We start from the raw sequence: 14,642 nt of genomic DNA on the forward strand, positions 1-14,642 counted from the left end.
CAGCCTACATTTGCAAGGGCAGGCCAGTTCCTGAAGGTCTGAAAGCCCATTCTTTGCATTCTCAGGCGACTTCTTGAGCGGAGTCTCAATCTGTGTCGTCTCAGGAGATTTGTAGGGCGGCTACTTGGAAATCTCTTCATACCTTTGCTCGTCATTACCGACTCGACGTTCAGGCTCCAGTTTTTGGTTCCTTTGGTCGTCAGGTTCTTCGAGCGGGATTGTCTGGATCCCACCCTTTGTAGGGAAGCTTTGGGACATCCCATGGTCTGGACTGATCTGGGTACGTACATGGAAAGGAAAATTAGTTCTTACCTGATAACCTTTGTTCCTGTAGTACCACGAATCAGTCCAGACACCCGCCCGTTCTTCTCTTATCCGCTCATTTTTTCCTTCTTACAGGAATTTTTGTCGTTTTCTTGATCTCCTGCATCATATGTTTTTTGAAGTTCACTGTTAAGGCACCGGAAGCATCTTTTGATGATCAGGGGTAGTTGTACAAGAGCGCTTAGTTACACAGTTCTTTTGTTCCCAATTGTTGGGTTATTTGGATATTTTTATTATATTTATTACTTATTCTGGTACTTGCTTGATCTTATACCTTTCTGCTTTGACAATAGTTATACTGAGGGTTCTGGGGTAGGTTCTGTCCTTATATGGGCTAGCCTCAGAATTCTGAACCGTCTCCACCTGCTGGAACGGGGGCTTAACCCATGGTCTGGACTGATCCGTGGTACTACAGGAACGAAAATTTTATCTTTTAAAAATTGCTTTAACAAACCCTATTGCTAAGAATCTTATCAGTATGGATTCCATCTCTCTTATAGCAATCTAATAAAAGTTTCCCTCACCTTTCTATCTTAGTTCCTTTATTTTACATCAGTCATCTCATATACCCACAATTGCATTCCACATATGTTCTGTATGTATGCATATCCTTTACCATGCATCTTTCCATCTTCTCAAATTTACAGCACAAAATCCATGAAATTATGTATTCTCAGGAATATTGGAAGAGGCATGCAAGTGCTGTCATACTGTTCAGCTTTATTAACTAGCATAATTCATTCACAATGTCTACTGATAGCACTATTTAACTTTAAGATGGGGCACAGAACTGAAATTCTCACTGTGTGTTCTCTTGGGGAGTGTGTCTAGAAAGCCTGGCACATGGGGAATGGTCAGGTAGACACTAGATAGCTTTACCTGTGAACTTTTCAGTCTAAAGAGGTTTTAAAGTAGTGGCTGTTTAATCTACCGAACAACATATACTAGGTTGGTGAATGTTACTACTCCCTCAACACTATTGTAAACAATACATTTTTATAAGAGGGAGCAAATTTTTATTATCACAAGAAATCTTTAATAACAAAACAAGTATGTCATAAAATACACTCATGCACTCACACAGTCACTCATTAAAATACAAGTTGAAGCATAGTTACAGAGCAAACCAGAATACCTCACGTATCACTACCAAGATATCAAGAGGATGTTTCAAATATAACTGAAAACATGTCTTTGTGCTTCCTGTGGCTATCTGAAATCACTTACAACTCTAAAGATTTTTATACCTTCTCTAAATATCCAACCTGTTAGTCTTGGTTACAATATGTATATGTAAATCACTACACAAAGTACATGTAACTTCAGTGTATCCAAATGTTTAAATCCTTCAAGTTCTCTTCATCTGGTGTTCTTCACTAAATGCTTTATTCATCAATATGAAGGCAGTGTGACATTAATTACATGGTATGAACCCCGACAAGAGGCCCTTGTTTCTCTGATTTCAGCTTCATCAGGGGGAAGTTGACCATCTGTCTTGTTTCTTTCTGTGGAGCAGTGCGGTGAGTTGGCTTCAGTCCTGACTTAAACTTTTTCGTATTTTTGGAGAAGTTGTTGAGGGTCTGTTGTAATTACCAGAGTATGCTGTGGCAATTCGCATGAAAAATGAGTTGGGAATCAGACATGTACCTGTTGGGACTCAGCCTGTGAGATTCTTGTCGAGCTGGTGGAAAATATTATGGGACTAGTGATCTATGAATAATGTGGAAGGTCCGTTGAAAAGAGTTTTTTAAAAAGCAAGACAGATGGTCAACTTCCCCCTGATGAAGCTGAAATCAAGAGAAACAAGGGCCTCTTGTCGGGGTTCATACCGTGTAATTAATGTCGCACTGCCTTCATATTGATGAATAAAGCATTTAGTGAAGAACACCAGATGAAGAAAACTTGAAGGATTTAAACATTTGGATACACTGAAGTTACATGTACTTTGTGTAGTGATTTACATATACATATTGTAATCAAGACTAACAGGTTGGATATTTAGAGAAGGTATAAAAATCTTTAGAGTTGTAAGTGGTTTCAGATAGCCACAGGAAGCACAAAGACATGTTTTCAGTTATATTTGAAACATCCTCTTGATATCTTGGTAGTGATACGTGAGGTATTCTGGTTTGTTCTGTAACTATGCTTCAACTTATATTTTAATGAGTGAATGTGTGAGTGCATGAGTGTATTTTATGACACACTTGTTTTGTTGTTAAAGATTTCTTGTGATAATAAAAATTTGCTCCCTCTTATAAAAATGTATAATCTACCGAACCGTCATCCCAGAGGAGACAAAACACTTCCTCAAAATACTCTAATTCAATAGAAAAAAAAAAGAGTCTGCAATAAGTTAGTTCTCTCATTCCCTGTACGTACCCGGATCAGTCCAGGACAGCTGGGTTTTGCCTCCCCACCAGCAGATGGAGACAGAAGAAGACTTTGCAGATTCTGTCCTATACCCCTGAGGTGCCACCTAGTGTCTGCCAGTATTCTTCTGTCTCCAGCAGATGGTGGAGGTGCAAAGCCTAGTGTCTCTCGGTGGTGCTAAGTTAGGGATTTGGTTCTTTAGCTTAGTGCTGCTGTTGTTCTTCAGGTTAGGGATCTTGGTAGGGTTCCTTCCATTTTATTAAAGAAAAAAAAAAGGCAGTGCAGCATTTAGCCTCCCAGGGGGTTGTCAGGTCCTGGTGGGACCATCCCCCTGGTATTAGAGGCTGCAGAGCAGAGGGTTGGGGACCCTACTTCTGCCATGGTTCGGGGTGATGCCGGGTGTCTCGGCCACTCATCCTCGTCCAGCCTGCCGTTTTCTTCAGTTTAAGGTAAAGTTTTCAATTTTTTAAAATTCGTTTTTAAAACTTGCCTGGAGTTAGGGCCTCCGCCGACCGGGTGTTCGCTCCGTTTTCGCCATTTTTTGCCGCTTTTTTGCCGTTTTTTCGCCCCGGGGGGACCGGGAAATCGCGCCGAACGCCGCGGTTCTTTTTTCGGATACGCAAAAAATCGAGCCCGGGGATTTGCCGCGTGGTGCGGCCTACTTATCGGGAAATCGCACCAAACTCCGAGGTTCTTTTTTCGGGTACTCAACAAATCGAGCCCGGGGCTATGCCGCATGGTGTGGCCTGCTCTGCCTGTGGCAGTGCGCGCGCGTGGATTTCCCGCGCTGGGGTCTGCATGGCCTGTCTCTCCGGGGGGGAAGGCTCCTCCCGGGATTTACTGGGAAAGGAGCCTGGGCAAGGCTCCAGATCACGTCGGGAGCCCCGGAGGCCTGATTTTAGGGAAAAAGACCCGGCTCCATTCCAGCTCAGTGCTGGTTCGGAGGCTCTGTTAGCAACCTTCCGGGACCAGGAAAAGACAGCGCTGGATGCGCTGGCGGATGGGTCTTCTCCTCCTCTGCTCTCCCCAAGGCCAGCTGCTCCTGGTGGGGGCATGGGGCCGATAGCTCCAACCAGGGGTTCCTCAGATGAGGATCTGGAGTCGGATGGTTCTTCTTCCTCGTTCTCCTCCCACTTTGTGGATATGATGAAGTTCTTCAAGGCTCGCAGATCTGGGTGGCGGTCGCACTCCAGGTTGCCCCGGGAGTCTTCTTCATGGAAACGGTCCAGGCAGTCGGAGGGGGCGGATGCCCCCAAGCCGAAGCGGCCTCTCCCTTCTCGGGCAAAGCTGACGGAGTCTTCTCAATTGGACTCATTGGACGACGATCCAGCGCCCCCGATACCGGCTGGCGACGGACAGGAAGAGGATCCTGAGCTTCATCCTCAGCCGGCCAAGCCGGGGGCGGTCCAGGCGACTGAAGTCGATGATCCCAAGGTGGTGCGCCTCTTTTGAAAAGAGATGAGCTAGGGCCGCTGATACCGGTCATTCTAGAGGAGCTCGCTATTGGTCCCCCCTGAGGATTCCAGGGTGGGATCTATGGACCCCGTCATGATGGGTCTCAGAGGTCCGGCTCGTTCCTTTCCCTTTCACTGGTCGGTCACGGACTTATTGTATAAGGAATGGGACAATCCGGAGCTAGGTCTAAAGGTCGGCCGAGCGATGTAAAAATTGTACCCGCTCCCGGAGGATGCGTTGGAGCTCCTCAGGCTTCCCAAGATTGATTCCGCAGTTGCCGCGGTTACCAAAAGGACCACTATTCCGGTAACAGGGGGTACAGCCTTGAAAGACCTGCAGGATCGTAAACTGGAGCTTCAAGTTAAGAGAATTTTTGAGGTGTCGGCCCTTGGGGTCAGGGCGGCTATGTGTACCAGCTTTGCCCAAAGGGCTTGTCTCCGATGGGTTCAGGATTGGCAGGCTAAGTCCAACCTGTCTGGTGCGGCAGCAGAGCGAGCTAGTCGGCTGGAAGCCGCGGTTGCATATGGCGCTGACGCCCTGTATGATCTCCTGAGGACGTCTGCCTGGACGATGATCTCAGCGGTTTCGGCCCGCAGGCTCCTATGGCTCAGGCACTGGGCAGCGGATACCTCTTCAAAAGCGCAGCTGAATTCCTTACCATTTAAGGGGAAGCTCCTCTTCGGGCAACAGTTGGACGATCTGATTAAGTCTCTGGGTGAGAACAAGGTTCACCGGTTGCTGGAGGATAGATTCCGGTCTAAGAGTGCCTTTCCTCAGCGGAATCGTTCTCGGGGGAATTGTCGCTTCCGGTCCTCTCGGTCCACCGGGTCGTCCTTTCGTCAGAACGCGCCCCGGCAGTCTTCTTGGAATCAGTCCTTTTGGGGCCGTTGCCCAGCCATAAATGGTGCCCCCCAGGCTCATGGGGGCTCCAAGACTACGCAATAAAGTGCGGCTGGCCCACCCTTCCGTTCCAAAGATCGGGGGACGGTTGTCTCTTTTCCGGGAGGCATGGGTCCAACTGACATCCGATCAATGGCTCCTAGACATAATAGAGCACGGCTACGCCTTAGATTTTACACGGCCAGTCAGGGACCATTACATAGTGTCCCCTTGCGCGTACAGCAAGAAGCGCGTGGCGGTACAGGTCACCCTGCAACGCCTGCAAGATCTAGGGGCAATAGTTCCGGTGCCCGCGGGGCAGCTGCGGCATGGGCGCTACTCCATTTACTTCGTGGTTCCATAAAAGGACGGGTCCTTCCGCCCCATCCTCGATTTGAAGCGTGTAAACCACGCTCTGAAGGTGCCCCGGTTTCGGATGGAAACGCTTCGTTCGGTAATCGCGTCGGTGCACAAAGGGGAGTTCTTGGCTTCTCTGGACCTGTCAGAGGCGTACTTCCACATCCCCATCCATCCGGACCATCAGAGATTCCTGCGGTTTGCAGTCCTGGGGCACCACTTTCAGTTCTGCGCCCTTCCGTTCGGTCTGGCGACGGCTCCCAGGGTCTTCACCAAGGTGATGGTGGTGGTTGCGGCTGCATTGCGACGGGAGGGGATCTTGGTCCATCCGTACCTGGACGATTGGTTGGTTCGAGCGAAGTCAGAAAGTCTCTGCAGGGACGCAGTTCAACGGGTCCTCTGGAAGTTGGGCTCCTTGGGATGGGTGGTCAACCCCGCGAAGAGCCATCTGACCCCCTCTCAGAACTTGATATTCCTAGGGGCTCGTTTCGATATGGTCTTAGGGAAGGTCTTTCTGACGGAGGAAAGAGTCTTGAAGCTCATGCAACAGGTGACGGAATTCCAATCTCTCTCTCATCCTACGGCCTGGGATTATTTGCAGGTCCTGGGCTTCATGGCCTCGACCATCGATCTCGCACATATGCGTCCTCTTCACTCAGATCTGTTGTCCCGCTGGAAGCCTTGCTCGCAGCTTTATGACACTGTCCTTCCACTGTAGAGGGCGGTGCATTCCAGTCTGCAGTGGTGGCTTTCTCCGCACAACCTGCATCAGGGGATGGACCTGGAGACACCCTGCTGGACCGTAGTGACCACGGATGCCAGCCTCTCTGGATGGGGAGCGGTCTGTCAGGATACATCGGTCCAGGGTCAGTGGACCAGGCAGGAGGCCTCCTGGTCGATCAATCGCTTAGAGACCAGAGTGGTTCGCTTTGCGCTTCAGGCCCTCCTGCCTTTGGTGGAGGGCAAGTCAGTGAGGGTGCTCTCCGACAATGCGACGACAGTAGCATACATCAATCGTCAGGGCGGCACTAGGAGCCGTCCGGTGGCGGTGGAGGCAAAGCTATTGCTCCGCTGGGCGGAGGCGCATCTTTACGGATAGCGGAATCTCACATTGCCGGCGTGGACAACGTCCAAGGGATTTCCTCAGTCACCACCAACTGGGTCCTGGAGAGTGGGAGCTCTCCGACGACGCCTTTCATCGTCTGTGCGACCGGTGGTCCATGCCGGCCATGGATCTGATGGCGGCTCACCGCAACGCCAAGGCCCCCCAGTTCTTCAGTCATCGGCGGGAACCGGGGGCAGAGGGGATGGACGCCCTGGTCCTCCCCTGGCCCAGGGGCATTCTCCTGTATGTGTTTCCCACATGGCCGTTGGTGGGCAAAGTCCTGCGCCGCATCGAAAGGCACGCCGGAAAGGTGATTCTAGTGGCCCCGGAGTGGCCAAGGCATCCGTGGTTCGTGGATCTTTTGGCTCTGGCAGTGGACGGTCCACTGAGGTTTCATCCGTCTCCCACGCTTCTGCGGCAGGGGCCCGTCTGTTTCACAGAGGCAGATCGCTTTTGTCTAGTGGCATGGCTTTTGAAAGGCATCGGTTGAAGAGTAAGGGTTACTCGGATGCGGTGGTGGCCACACTCTTACGTTCCCGCAAGACTTCTACGTCTATGGCATATGTCCGAGTATGGGGAGTCTTTGAGGCCTGGTGTATCGACCACGGTGTCCAGCCCGCCAGGGCGTCTATTCCAGAGGTTCTGGATTTCTTACAGGCAGGGCTAGCCAAGGGGTTGGCATTCAATTCACTGCGGGTGCAGGTGGTGGCTCTGGGCAGTTTTCGAGGGAAGGTGCAGGGAGTGCCTCTTGCCTCTCACCCGGATGTGGTTCGTTTTTTGCAGGGCGTTAAGCAGCTTCGCCCTCCGGTCCGGAGTCCTTGTCCTTCTTGGCGGTTGAACCTTGTACTCAAGGCGCTTTGTTCGGCTCCTTTTGAACCATTGCGTCGGGTGACGTTGAAGGATCTGACCTTGAAGACGGTTTTTCTAGTGGCGGTTTCTTCCGCTAGACAGGTGTCCGAGCTTCAGGCCTTGTCATGCAGGGAGCCCTTCTTGAGGATTTCTGAGGCGGGAGTCTCCCTGAGAACCGTTCCCTCTTTTCTCCCGAAGGTGGTGTCCTCCTTTCATGTGAATCAGTTGGTGGAACTTCCTTCCTTTGTGGGGGTGGATTCTTCTTCGCCAGAGGCAAAAGAGTTGCAGAAGTTGGACGTGAAGAGGGCTCTGTTACGCTATTTAGAGGTAACGAATGGTTTTCAGCTTTCGGACCACCTCTTTGTACTTTGGAATGGGCCCAGAAAAGGGCAAAAGGCATCTAAGTCAACGATTGCCTGATGGTTCAAGGAGGCGATTTCCTCTGCTTACCTGGTTCAGGGTCGTCCTCTTCCTTCTGGCCTTAAGGCTCATTCTACTTGTTCGCAGTCGACGTCTTGGGCGGAGTGTCAGCAGGTGTCGCCACAGGAAATTTGTAGGGCGGCAGCCTGGCAGTCTCCGCATATCTTTGCAAGACATTATCGGCTCGATGTCCGGGCTCCAGAGCCCGGTTCCTTTGGGGCCAGTGTGCTCCGAGCGGGACTATCTCAGTCCCACCCAGGTTAAGATAGCTTTGGTACATCCCAGCTGTCCTGGACTGATCCGGGTACGTACAGGGAAAGGAAAATTGGTTCTTACCTGCTAATTTTCGTTCCTGTAGTACCACGGATCAATCCAGATGCCTGCCCAGGAAGACGATGGAGAGTCCGGTCGGCTGGTGGCTGGTCATTCTCTATGCAAGTTTTATTCTCTGCATTTTTGTTGACATTCGGGTTCAATACGGTTTATGTAGTGTTTTCATATCCTCTGCTCTGTGAGGGAGGTGTTTTTATGGTTCATAGTTATGTTTTTTTGTATCTGGTTTTTCTGCTTGGGTACTGAATCATACTGGCAGACACTAGGTGGCACCTCAGGGGTATAGGACAAAGTCCGCAAAGTCTTCTTCTGTCTCCATCTGCTGGTGGGGAGGCAAAACCCAGCTATCCTGGACTGATCCGTGGTACTACAGGAACGAAAATTAGCAGGTAAGAACCAATTTTCCTACTTCTGCCAAAACAATCATGTAAGAAAATCCAAAAACATTCAGTTTAAAAATGCACTTCACTTGCTTAATTCATCTTCATTTCTTCCAGCTCTGGCTCCATTGATATTTCTACCTTCATCTCATCCTCCTCTCCAGATTGTTGCAGGCCAGTCTCTCATGTTTGAGGAAAAGCCCAAGCCCCTAGCTCTGCTCCTGCCCCTTCCTCTTCCCCTTCCTCCTTCCAAGTCATATCCTCACATAAAATCCCAGGTCCTGATTTTCAAAACTGGGTGTTACACATGTAAATGTACTTCAGTGAGGACCAGCATCCCAGGCAGAGAGGAGGACTAGACCCTTGCATGACAGACCAGCTGTAGATTAGGAGAGTACATTTATTTTATGCAGCATAAAAAACCGTAATGAGACACTCTGCTTTATTCTGTGACATTTGAAAATAAAACAAAAAGAAACAATAAAATCTATAGCTTCTTTTTGTATAATTTTGTAATGCAACCTCTGGCCCCCAGCTAGATCTCCTGCCAGTACCACCAATGACTCCTTTCTTCAGGACTTAGAAAATCAAGACTCAGTGGGACAGCAGCGACTGGGGATCACTCCTGGCCCTTTGGACGATTGCACTGCAAGGATGGGGAAAGATGCCCAGGTAGGGGGGATAGTTTTATTCTGACAATGTTGGGGAGGCAGGTGAGGAGGATGCTTGCACCTTCCTTCTGATTTCGTTCTCATTTTTTCTCTTTGGTATTTATTTCAGTTCACATAAAATGAAGAGAAATAAACATCAAATAAAATGAAAAAATGAATGCAATAAACAAAAATTAAAAGAAATATATTTACATACACACCCCTATTGTAGATTACAGCAAGTGACAAATCTCTTGACAGTGGGTTAGAGTGAAATTTTGTGCAGTAAACTGCTGATGAAGCAATGGACTCTGCCCTGAAGAAAAGAACTATTCAAAATAGTTATAGGAAAGGCATTCTTTATGCGATTTTACATGGGTGTATTTTCATGGCTTGAAAATTTAGTCTAGCCCTCTCACACACCCACCTCCCATAGCCCACATACCTTCTACCTGAGTAGTAAAGGGAGAGGAGAAAGCATGTGTGGGGATTCCATTTTATAATGCCCGGGCTGACTTTCACATGCATAGTCTGCAAAAGTATGTAGGTATAAAAAATCCACAGTCCCCCCACTGGCCTGAAGTTTAAAAGTTTAACTTCTCAGGAAAACTTCCTTTGAAAATTAGCTTGCAGTCCACATGGGTTTGTTTAAAAATTGCCTCAGTAATGTTGTGTTGTAATAGGACAATCATGGATAATGTGTTATAATCAACCAGGGGCCCTGTTTCTCTATGTATCATCATGTTGAGCAGTATATGTGAGTGAAAGAATTGCACAGAAAGAGTAGAAAATGGCCCGTGAATGCTTACACTGCATGAAATATGCTTTTCGACAAACTGCAATCTCATTTGCATATTCCCTCCCATGAAGAGAGTTGCGAGGACAAGAAGTACCTTTCCCATATAATGCAACTCATCTCTCTGTAATCTTCTTTTCTTTTCCTGTCTCTTACATACCATTCTTTGTTACTTCTCTAAACTCTAAAATAGTTCTTTCCCTTTGAAAACATTTTGTTGCTAACCTCCATCTCAGTTATTACAACCTATAATCAGTTTCCTAGTACCCTGCTGTTTTCTATATTATAGCAACAATCCAGCTATGATGCAGATCTTCTAGTGAATGTACAGGCAGGAAATGGTTTGACTATTAAACCATACTATTCAAGACTATGCAAGTCTGTACCAGTGGTTTCATATATTCATATAGTGCAATATTAAAATTGACTTCCCTTACAGAACAGCTTGAAGATGTTTTTCCTACACTGACATTACAGCAGGATGTGTCATGTTCGAGCTAAAAAGTTATTCATTGTTAAAAAAAATAAATAACCTAGAGATCTTTTCATTAATGGACTAGCATTTTCCAGGTCAGATTAGGTTCAATCTACACTAGCAATGTTTTTTAACTCTTCCTATTATAATATCAACTCACTGCCAGTTCGGCCTGGAGACATTTTCCTTCTAGAATCAGAATTTATCTGACTAATATAGGGGAAAGCAAGCTTGCAACAGGGGATTGATTTTAGTGAAAGATGAATTCATACTTACAGGGACAGTAACTTTTTAACAGCCACGTGAATGCACATGTACCACATATGCGCCGGCTCACACCAAAGGATGCAACCATTTTATAACATGCACACATAAAATCGGTAGTGTATTCATTAATGTGTGCAATATTTTATATGGACTCGCGCATGTGCACACAGATGCCACCTCTATCACGTAAGTGGGGGGGATTCTATAAGGGACGTATGCCAATGCAATTACCAGTTTCCCCAGTTCACACAGGTAACCCCCTAGTTAAATAGCCTCCCTTTTACCCTTTTAGCACCAACTTTTAAAACCCCACTGATTAGCCTATATTGTCTATTATTATATATGTAGCATCCATAGCAGTAGTAACGTTATACAGCAGGGATACCCGACACTCGCTTGTGCATGTAAATACTAGGGATGTGCAGAAGGAAAAAATGTTTTTCTTTTCTTGTTTTCGTTTCAAGGGGACCCCAATTGGTTTCATTAGTTTCATAGGAAAAAAACCCACCAATTTGTTTATTAGTTTCATTTGTTTCTGTTTGCCATTAAAGTCAATGGGGTAAGTATTTGCAGCCTATTTTTGACTGCAGAATTGGGGTTTTCCTAGCGTGTAGCAGATGGACTCAGGACCAATGGTATAGTGTACTCCTGATAGCAGTTGGAGACGGATCAGATTTCAATCTGATGTCAGCCCCTAGTACATATACCCCTGCAGGAAGTGCAGCTCTCAAGAATTTTCCATCTCCATAGCAGTTAGGGACTAGCACGCTCTCACAGCATTAGAACAAAATCAGTGGAGAAAACCCAAATTCATAAGAACATAAGAACATGCCATACTGGGTCAGACCAAGGGTCCATCAAGCCCAGCATCCTGTTTCCAACAGTGGCCAATCCAGGCCATAAGAACCTGGCAAGTACCCAAAAACTAAGTCCATTCCATGTTACCGTTGCTAGTAATAGCGGTGGTTATTTTCTAGGTCAACTTAATTAATAGCAGGTAATGGACTTCTCGTCCAAGAACTTATCCAATCCTTTTTTAAACACAGCTATACTAACTGCACTAACCACATCCTCTGGCAACAAATTCCAGAGTTTAATTGTGCGTTGAGTGAAAAGGAACTTTCTCTGATTAGTTTTAAATGTGCCACATGCTAACTTCATGGAGTGCCCCCGAGTCTTTCTGTTATCCGAAAGAGTAAAAAAATGATTCACATCTACCCATTCTAGACCTCTCATGATTTTAAACACCTCTGTCATATCCCCCCTCAACCGTCTTGTCTCCAAGCTGAAAAGCCTAACCTCTTTAGTCTTTCCTCATAGGGGAGATATTCCATTCCCTTTATCATTTTGGTAGCCCTTCTCTGTACCGTCTCCATCGCAATTATATCTTTTTTGAGATGTGGCGACCAGAATTGTACACAATATTCAAGGTGCGGTCTCACCATGGAGCGATACAGAGGCAATATGACATTTTCTGTTTTATTCACCATTCCCTTTTTAATAATTCCCAACATTCTGTTTGCTTTTTTGACTGCCACAGCACACTGAACCGACAATTTCAATGTGTTATCCACTATGACACCTAGATCTCTTTCTTGGGTAGTAGCACCTAATATGGAACCTAACATTGTGTAACTATAGCATGGGTTATTTTTCCCTATATGCATCACCTTGCACTTGTCCACATTAAATTTCATCTGCCATTTAGATGCCCAATTTTCCAGCCTTACAAGATCTTCCTGCAATTTATCACAATCTGCTTGTGATTTAACTACTCTGAACAATTTTGTATCATCTGCAAATTTGATTACCTCACTCGTATTTCTTTCCAGATCATTTATAAATATATTGAAAAGTAAGGGTCCCAGTGCAGATCCCTGAGGCACTCCACTGCCCACTCCTTTCCAATGAGAAAATTATCCATTTAATCCCACTCTCTGTTTCCTGTCTTTTAGCCAGTTTGTAATCCACGAAAGGACATCGCCACCTATCCCATGACTTTTTACTTTTCCAAGAAGCGTCTCATGAGGAACTTTATCAAATGCCTTCTGAAAATCCAAGTACACTACATCTACCAGTTCACCTTTATCCACATGTTTATAAACTCCTTCAAAAAAGTGAAGCAGATTTGTGAGGCAAGACTTGCCTTGGGTAAAGCCATGCTGGCTTTGTTCCATTAAACCATGTCTTTCTATATGTTCTGTGATTTTGATGTTTAGAACACTTTCCACTATTTTTCCTGGCACTGAAGTCAGGCTAACCGGTCTGTAATTTCCTGGATCTCCCCTGGAGCCCTTTTTAAATGTGGGGGTTACATTAGCTATCCTCCAATGGATGATTTTAATGATAGGTTGCAAATTTTTACTAATATTTCTGAAATTTCATTTTTGAGTTCCGTCAGAACTCTGGGGTGTATACCATCTGGTCCAGGTGATTTACTACTCTTCAGTTTATCAATCAGGTCTACCACATCTTGTAGGTTCACCGTGATTTGGTTCAGTCCATCTGAATCATTACCCATGAAAACCTTCTCCAGTACGGGTACCTCCCCAACATCCTCTTCAGTAAACACCGAAGAAAAGAAATCATTTAATCTTTCTGCGATGGACTTATCTTCTCTACGTGCCCCTTGAACCCCTCGATCATCTAACGGTCCAACTGACTCTCTCACAGGCTTTCTGCTTCGGATATATTTAAAAACGTTTTTACTGTGAGTTTTTGCCTCTATTGCCAACTTCTTTTCAAATTCTGTCTTAGCTTGCCTTATCAATGTCTTATATTTAACTTGCCAACATGTATGCATTTTCCTATTTTCCTCTGTTGGATCCTACCTCTGAAGATGAGCCCCGCTCTCCTGCAGTGATACCCTTGGGTCCCACCCCCAGTTGAGAATTCCCGAGGTGATTTCTGTGGTCCCTCGGAGGTGAGCCTCGGTCTGGCGGCTGAATCGCGGCGAGGAGCTAGCCCCCGATCTCAGGCGCAGCTGAGAGGTAGCGGGTGCACCCCCAAGTGTGGCGGTGAATGTATTTGCCCTCTCCCCCCGCAGCCAGAGACTGCCTGGAACGAAACCGGGAAGTGCCGAAGACAGGATAAGGTAGAAATCTTCAGCATAGACTCCGGTCTCTGAGGTTCAAGGAGTTGCACAGGTCACCGGCTGGGACCAGGGCCACCAGGTTGATACGCCCTAGCAGGGCCAGTCCCCGGTTAGTTCCACGGGTCTTCCCACATGGTGACCCTCCAGTCCAGGCCAGTCCCACCCAGTCCCCTCCAGTCCAGGCCAGTCCCACCCAGTCCAGGGCCAGTCCCACCCGGTGCCGAGTATTAGCTCCTCAGTGAGTACCCCGGACCAATAAATTCCAGCGGGACACCCCCTCAGAAGGGGACCCCCCAGGGACTCAACGTCCCTTAGCTCGGACCCAGTGTCTATCTCATGGGTGGAATTCTTCAAAGGGCTACACACCTTCATCCACATGCAGATGGAGCCTCTGGCTACATAGCCACAGCCCACACCAGAAGACTTTTATCCCTCAGGCATCTCTAGGCCTAGACAATTGTTTCCACCACCCAGAAGCCCCACCTATGAGGCCACGGACAACTCTGAAGAGGAAGCAGAGCCCCCAGAAGAGGGGAACTCCCTCCAGGGACAGAGCCTCACCGAACCATGAGACACTTCTTCACCAAGGACGAGCTCCCAGTCCTGGTCACCCACAGCCTGAGCTCGCTATCCCGGGCGCAAGGGCTTCGGGGGAGCCTAAGACGAATCACCTACTAGAGGGACTCCGCCAGAGCTCTCGCCATTTCCCTCTCTTACAAGCCGTCCGGCAGCTAATTGACCTGGAATGGAGTGCTCCAGAGTCCACATTCAAAGGGGGACGAGCCATGGCAGCCATGTACCCTCTGGACCCGGCGACCAAAGACCTTCTGACATGCCCTAAAGTGGATGCCATGGTCTGCGTGGTCTCGAAGCTCACTACTATCCCAG

Source organism: Rhinatrema bivittatum, chromosome 7 (assembly GCF_901001135.1).
Source record: "Rhinatrema bivittatum chromosome 7, aRhiBiv1.1, whole genome shotgun sequence".
Lineage (NCBI taxonomy): Eukaryota > Metazoa > Chordata > Amphibia > Gymnophiona > Rhinatrematidae > Rhinatrema > Rhinatrema bivittatum.